The sequence below is a fragment of the Triticum dicoccoides genome, chromosome 6B (assembly GCF_002162155.2).
Source record: "Triticum dicoccoides isolate Atlit2015 ecotype Zavitan chromosome 6B, WEW_v2.0, whole genome shotgun sequence".
NCBI lineage: Eukaryota > Viridiplantae > Streptophyta > Magnoliopsida > Poales > Poaceae > Triticum > Triticum dicoccoides.
In genome coordinates this window covers 250,373,082-250,379,069 of record NC_041391.1, presented here as the reverse complement: position 1 = coordinate 250,379,069, position 5,988 = coordinate 250,373,082, and the positions used below count along the sequence as shown (strand labels likewise).

Here is a 5,988-nt window from a genome sequence, read left to right as displayed (position 1 = left end):
CCGTGATTTTGTTTTGCTAACATCCGCGATTATTTTTGCTGCCACATTTGCTGATTATGTTTTTTGCCAGCACACGGTGATGCATGCCTATGACGGCGAGCGAGGGACGGCGGCGACCGTGACGATGGGATGTTGCAACCACGGTGCCCGTATGCTCGAACCAGCGGTGCGAGAGCTGCAATCGTCAATGGAAGGGAGTCCGCAGGGTCCAACGGAAGTCATGATGTAATTCCGGTGGCCATGCGGCGAGGGACGGCAAGCAAGCTGTGCCGCGACGACATGGCGGAGATGCGGTGAGGGGTTGGGGACTCGAGCGCTGCAGGACGGTTGGACGGGTGCTTGCGGCAAGGCAGACAGCACGCGCGATGATGATGCAGAGGCAAGTCGAGGAAGAAGGATGGGTGGAAGGGGATCACGTTGACTTATCTAACTGCCAGACGCGGGCCAATTGAACGGTGGGTGGCAGACCGGCCGAAATTTTGGGCCGGTGCGCCGGCGCTCACTACTCCCCTTATTATTACAGACCATGCTACCGCAAAACATCACTCACAATCGAGAGTCCAGCCCGTGGCCGTGCCCGCTTCCTCTCCCTCTTCCCCCACCCTCCCTCGCTTCCTAGCGCCGCCTCCGATTCGTGCGCCCAATTTCTCCGCCCCGCCCCCGCCCCCGCCGCCGACGCTCTCCCCGACGTCATAATCCGTCTCCGTCCACCCTCCGTCAGACCTCCACTATGACCTAGGCCAGTAGCTTTGCCATCAACCTTAACCTCGACCGGTAGCTGGCCGTCAACCTTGACCCCGACCGGTAGCTGGCCGTCAACCTCGCCCGGTAGATCGCCGTGAAGCTCGACTGGTAGCTAGCTTTCGACGCCGGCCGGAAGCTCGTCGCGACCCCAAACTCGTTGCCCAGATCTACATCAGTCGCCGGCCAGGCACACAGTACTGCAGCCACAGGTTGGTTTCCACGGGTATATTAACTTCACTAATCTCCCTCTTTTTTAATGCTTCTCGTTCAATTGAGGTTTGCTCTAGTGTATCATGAATGTGCAAAAGGTCATCTCCTAAAAGGTTTGACCGTATCCAAATACAAAGTCTAGCTTTTCCCTTCCACCATTTGTACCAATTATATGCATATCATCCTTTGCAAGAACACCCATAGATGAGTTATTGTTGGCATATTCAATCTCATAGTCACGGTGCTTGCAAGTTCCATAGTAGTTTTGATCGCCTTGTAGCTCTTGACATGGCAAATCCCTGGGAGGGGCTGTCTTTTCTTTTGCTGGCTTAAAAGATGAGGTCCCTGCAATTGCAGTACATATTTGTTAGGAGCAGTTGAATAAACTTGGATAAATAGCGAGACTAATCACAAACTGATATACTCAAACATCCAGATTTGTTAAATTGCTTACTTTGGCACTGTTTGTGCATGATGTGTCGCGATGAATCCATGTCAAATCGCTTCCAATATCGACATCAAGGAAATAAGGTCTTGGTGGGCTACCATGAATGATTGATGTGTATGGCTGTCTTCAATTGGGGTATGATAATATATCATACTAGTCTCAACAGGCAAGCAGGACTACGTATTTTTGAGGAAAGGTCTGCAGAATCTTGTTGCTGTGATCTTAGAATTCCGCGTGGCGAAGCGCGCCCTATGCTTCTAGTTTGGTCTAATTTTGAACGGAATCGACACTGCTTATGTATGCAATCTGATGTTTGGGATGATAACTTTGTTCTCTTACATTGCAGAAAATGGTTTCAACAGGATTTGATTTTCTTTTGGGAAATACAACTCAGTTATACAAGGTGCGATACATACTGAAACACATTACAAATTTGTTAAAATATTAGTATATATTTTCTTGTGACTGAATTGTTATGTCTATGTTGATAGACTCAAGGTGTTGCAACGGTAATTATACCAAGAGAAGAAGAAATATCAAGTATTGATGATGACTTGGACTACTTTGACTGCCTTGTGACATTCAATACAAAAAATATACCCGTGGAGTGTTCTGTTATTTCTTTTGAGCCAGATGAAGATGTTGATGTGGAGTCAATGTTTGGTGTTCTTAACGTAGTGGCGAGCCCTTACGTTGTAAGATCTTTGGCCTATGGTACAGGGCTAGGAAAGTTCAGCGAACGCCCTTTCTTGGTCGTTCCTCGATTTACATCTACATTTGCTCCATATATCGGTAAGAATTGGCGGATGGCAGCGAATACTATTGATAAGCAGAGGTTTACCGAGGAATTTATTGCAATTTTCAGGTGTGTTTGAACTTGAGCATTGTCTTGTCATTCTATGTTAGAGTATCAATTTCATTATTTGCAGCGTTCAATTGTTTTCTTGTTTTTATCAGGGATGTAGTTTATGGTATTCTCACACTCCATGAACAAGGGTTATATTGTCCTGAATTGAAAGCAAAACATATACTTATCTTCAGTGCTGACACTACAAAGACTGCACAAATATGGAAGTTTTCCTATGCAGGTATGAATTTGGCTATGTATATGTATGCCATAAATGCTAAAGTTTGATGAAGTTAAAGTGAAAATAAATATGTATAGTATATATTAAAGTGTTGTCTAGACTCTAGACAAAGATGACCAGTTAAACATATGTGTAATATTGTTGCTAATATATATAAGCAAATATTCTCACTTGTTTAGAATATATGTGTGGTATTGTTGTAATACAAATAGTTTAGTTTTAAACTATAAACTAGATTGAAAGTTGTATACCAATAAGTTATAAAGGTGATATGACCACTGACTAGTTGTATTTTTGCTAGTTGCTGCATGTATTGCAACAAGATCTAAACTAAATCTTCATTTGGTCGGATTGAAAGTTGTATACTAATGAGTTACAAAGTTGATATGACCACTGGCTAGTCGTATTTTTGCTAGTTGCTACATGTATTGCAACAAGATCTAAACTGGATCTTCATCTGGTGGGATACCATTTTCTGTAACTATGTGAAAATTATCTTACTCCGAACCTGCAAATTTAAACTTGATAATATGTGCAATACATTTCATTAGATGAGTGTCATGTAAACACAATGTGGTGCTATTTCATTTTTTTTTGTCTAGTTTAGGCTGATTTAGACTACACAAAGATATTACCTTTATTTCAGTTGAGTCATCTTTTTTCTCTCTCGAAATATTACAGTATTACAAGTATTGGTAATTGATTGCTATTTCACTTCTCTAATCATATATGCTTTGATAAAGGGGATGATGTTGATAAATAGACTGACTGGAGAAGGCTTGGTTCTTTAATCAAAAATGCAATGATTAATCATCTTACAGCCACAGAGGAAATCAACGACCTCTGCAATAGGCTAGTGAATGGAACCTTGCAGGGGTAGGTAACACTCAGAATTTAATAGTTTTTGTTAGGAAATAGTATATGTATTTTTACACTTTGATCCTGCCACACTTTGGCTCCTTGTTTGCACGGTGGTGTTGCTTCTTCCCGTTGAATATGATATCTGTACTGCAGCGGCACTGCCATGCCCTGTCCTGCTTTCTGTGTGGCCACTGGCAAAAGGTTTTGCTGTCTCGCTTAATCTTCTAAGACAGGAGAATTAATGGGGTGAAGGAAAACACAAAGAACCTGGATCCAGGATGCTTCATGTGGTACTTTTTTCTTCCCAATAGAATAAACTATCACCGTTAGGTGTTAGCACATGAGATACATGAGATGGATGAAACATGGCATTGTTAGCTTCACCCAGCGAGCTGTAGCACTGAGCCACTGCCCCGCAGAAGTAGACGCCCTGCAGTCTATTGCTCGCCTTCCTCTAACGCTAGGTACATACAACGCGTCTACGCGGAGCAGAGAGAGTGGAGAAAATCGGCTCATTGAGAGTTTGGAGGGGATGTGTGGGTTCATGTGTGGTGCTGTCGCGTCCAGATTGGAGGGTTCATGTGTGGTGCTGTCGCGTCCAGATTGGAGGAAATGGGGAGCAACAAGAGCGCCCCTATTTCTACGAAGCTTAGAATTTGAAGAGATGAAGCCCAAACAATTACATAAAAAATTCTTTTACTACTAGAAACATGACATTTTGTAGGATTTGCATGGCTGAAGTGTTTGGCTTTTCAACTGTCGCATCTAAACTGTTATTATTATTTTTTCCATTCTACTTTATCTGAAGGAAGCTTCAAGGCATGATCTAAAATGATTGTTGTGATAGGAAGCAATCATCTAGCCAGTTGTCCTTCTTCTAGTCTGATAGATAACAACTACAATTGTTGGTGATTGTAGAGCTACTCGCTTTAATGCTGGAAATAGTGCAAGTCCAAATGTCCCTCGAAATCGTTGAAAAGTATATTTCATCTTCATATGCAAGTGTACTGAATCCGAGCAGATTGGTAGTCTGGAATCGTCCTTAGCTGATGCCTGATGGTGTTGTTGCTTTCTACTATATGCTACTTGTTTCTTCTGTTAGTTTTACGTACATATGGGAATACACATGGGGGCATCATCTTATAGGTTGCATACTGTATCATGTAATTTGTACCTGTAATTTGCATCACGCATCATGTGAAGCATATAGTCTGAATATGAATCAGATATGCCCTTTACCTGCATATATAAACTGACACACTGCTGATCTGAACGTCGGATGTTCAAGGCATCCTTGTTGCTCTTTCACTTGTAGTAAAAAAATCAAGTTAACTGACAATATGAGCAATTAAGGCACTCATCATTTTTTTTTCTTGATCTAGATGCTATTATGTCGATAATGAGTTGATTAAATTGGTTAGGTACTCTCGAACATTGACTTTTATGCTTTTTTTGTCATTCTCTGCCTTGGATTTGCAGTATGTGCCACAAAAGATAGAAGACAGAGTTTGCAGTACACCATTGGTATCGATTGGACTTGTGCCTTCTGTTTTTATTGCAATTTTGAGAAGTTTATCATCAACAGCCAGTAATAATTTAGAAAAATTTCCTTCTTATTTTTAGTGACCTACAATTAATGTTGTTCATAGAAGTCCTATCATTAGCAAATAATAATGATTTTTTAAATACTTCTATGCTGCAGGCTGGAGATATTAAAACACAGTGCTTTATTGACTGTGCAACAAAAATTTGAGAATATACTTGCACTAAATTTGTATATTTTAGTGCAATCAAAAGATGATTTCGAATATGCTAGTCAAGCTTCAGGAAAAAGTGAAGCTGTAGCTGCTCTCAAGAAATTTATTAATGCAAATCACTCATGGAGGAGCAAGATACCAGACTCGATTAAAGAGACAAGTGGCTACCAATCAAAGCCCAATGATACAGGTCGAACTTTCGTGGATTGGTTGCGAGATAGAGTTGAGCACGAGCTCTCTTTTATTCGTAAACAGGTGTATATTCTTGATTGAATACTAAGTTCTATGCATGATTATTTGTGTAATTGTGTTTTAACTCTTTGTTATTGTAGGATCAGCAGAAGAAATCTATAGAACTTATTCAAAAGTTTGGCAAGGACCCTGACTTGGAGTGTAAAGTTCGCATGACTTGGGATTATTTTTAAAAGTTCAGAATCTGGTTAACGACCTTGGTATACGCTACTGACAGGTTAGATTGATTGCAAATGTTTGTCCATAATGTCCAGTAGCTAGGATTTTTTTGAACTAAATTTAACAAATATTATAATGTATGCTTGATTGTTTTTCTTTTCTGTTGCATGCTTCTATTCTAGCTTTGCTTATTTCATGCTCATGTTGTTAATATGAAGCTGACCCCTTTTTGTTTGGTGAAGGTGGGGAGCGTTAAAATGGTCGACCTCTTCTGTACGCACCTCGACTCCTTGCCATACTTTCCCATAGCCAGTCGCTGATTCAAAGCCCATCCCGAGTGAGTGCTAGCTGCTAGGGTTCCAGGTGTTTTAGTGTAGCGCATCCTCCTCCACTCGCTGCCTTCCCTGCCCATTGGCGGATGACGTTCGGATTTAACTTATGCCATCATGACTGCATCGGCAGTAGTACC

The 5,988-nt window shown here is 41.4% G+C and overlaps 1 long non-coding RNA gene across 3 annotated transcripts; it reads left to right on the top strand.

The window, feature by feature from the left end:
• The first annotated feature begins 570 nt into the window (after positions 1–570).
• Positions 571–5,982, top strand: LOC119324463. Of its 3 annotated transcripts, none has more exons than XR_005156942.1 (8): positions 571–953; positions 1,749–1,805; positions 1,894–2,267; positions 2,360–2,490; positions 3,234–3,366; positions 5,054–5,363; positions 5,441–5,577; positions 5,762–5,982. It is a non-coding gene; the product is annotated as an uncharacterized LOC119324463 (long non-coding RNA). The 3 variants fall into 3 exon arrangements; XR_005156943.1 differs by having other exon boundaries at positions 571–967; XR_005156944.1 differs by lacking the exon at positions 571–953 and adding an exon at positions 1,037–1,598.
• Positions 5,983–5,988: the final 6 nt, after the last annotated feature.